The sequence below is a fragment of the Cicer arietinum genome, chromosome 2 (genome assembly GCF_000331145.2).
Source record: "Cicer arietinum cultivar CDC Frontier isolate Library 1 chromosome 2, Cicar.CDCFrontier_v2.0, whole genome shotgun sequence".
NCBI classification, from domain to species: Eukaryota; Viridiplantae; Streptophyta; class Magnoliopsida; order Fabales; family Fabaceae; genus Cicer; species Cicer arietinum.
In genome coordinates, this window is record NC_021161.2 from 24052807 (window position 1) to 24054702 (window position 1896).

A 1896-nucleotide genomic window follows, 5' to 3' on the forward strand; every position below is an offset into this window, starting at 1 on the left:
TTCGCCAAGGCTAAAATTCAGGAGCAATTAAGAAGTTTGTGGAACTTTTGAAAAAAAATTATATATAAACATTTCGTTCACTGAAGCACTGTCTCAAATGTTGTCATATACGAAATTTTTGAAAGTAATTTTTCCAACAAAAAGAAAACTTGACGACAATGAGACATTTGCTTTAACTGAGGAATGTAGTGCCATAATTCAAAATAAATTGCCTCCTAAACTTAAAGACCCTTGATGACTCTTCATCATATGCATATTTTTCATTTTTTTAGTCTTATTTATCCTTTATTCATTAGTTAATTTAAGTAGTTATTTGATATATTTTGTTAATTTTACTTATTTGATTTAATGAAATGTTTATGTTCTTATTTCCTTGATTAAGTAGAAATTTTTCATAGTTTTGTGTTGTTTCTTTGTTTTAGTGCAGTGCTGAATTTTGGTGAGAAATCAACATGACATATGTGGAGTATTTCAGCCATATTGGGAGCTTTAGATGTCCAATTGGGGGTCACACCAAGTGAAAGTGAAATCTAAGATTCATAGCTACAACTTTCATGCAGACATCGAAACCAAATTCAGACTTGAAAAAGGCAAAAAGTGCAGTATAAGTCAAACAATAGATGTTGTGCGCCTGAAGCGCAAAAACCTGCGCCTGGGGCGATTTCGGCCTTCCTGAATCTGCCCACTTGCATCTGAAGCGCAAATTTTGCGCCTGGGGCGCGTGGCATGCGGCTGAATGTTTCAAAACACATTTTTCTCACTTTATAGAAATCTTTTTTACAATTGGGAAGTTGGGAGACTTGTGCCCTAGCATAGAAACTCAAAGACGTCCGTTTCTAACACGATTGGAGCAATTTTATCAAGAATCATTCATGAATCTTTCTTGTAATTCTTCTCTAATCTATATCTTTTCTATCTATGTAATGAGTAACTAAACCCTATTTGTTAGGGATGAGCGTAACAAGATGAAACCCTTATTTTTTTGATTTGATTTCTAATTATATGAATGAGTTTATTAAATTATTTTTCTCATCTTTGTGCTTAATGCTTTTTACTGCTTGATCAACATTAAAATGTTCTACAATTCGTGTTTTGAAATGGAAGTGGACTTTACGAATGCTTGAGATGAAAAATTCATGAATTTGTAGTCTTGGGATACATGCAGGTGATGAAACCAATTAGATTAGTTGCATATGCAATAGTTTAAAAAGAGAATTCATGTACGGTAATGCTTAATTCAAATCTTAAATCCACTAAGGAATTAGGGGTTACTTTGGAATTAAAGGTTCTGTCACTAAGACATTAGGACAAGAATAATAAAGATAATTCGGTAATAATTCAATAAAGGAATTCAACATCTAGGATCAAATTAGACACCACGGTTGGATTTGGAGTGACACTCATCCCTGACATTTTTTTTATTATAAAGGATCAATTTTATTACTGTTGTTAATTTTAAATATTATTTCAATCAATTTAGGAAGTTTTTGTTCAATATTAATAATTAAATATAATTCGGTAGTAAAACACAATCCTTGTGTTCGACACTCCGTACTACCATTTTATTATTACTCGCAACGATTCAATACACTTGTTGAAACGCTACCGATTATTTGGTGCCGTTGTCGAGGATTGTTGTAAGACCCATAATTTTAAAGTACACTTTATGTATTTTTGTGTATTTTGGATTTTGGCTCGGAGGCTTTTTAGCTAAAGTTTATAAAATTTTGGAGTTTATATGATCAAAAGATATTTCGATGCCGATTAGAATTACTCGTCGTTAAATAAATTAAATTAAGTGCAGTGAATCCTTTACGGAGAATTTAATGTGTTACGGGTGAAATGGTAATTTTAATAAATATGTAGATATTTGTTAAGTTACAATTAATATATATA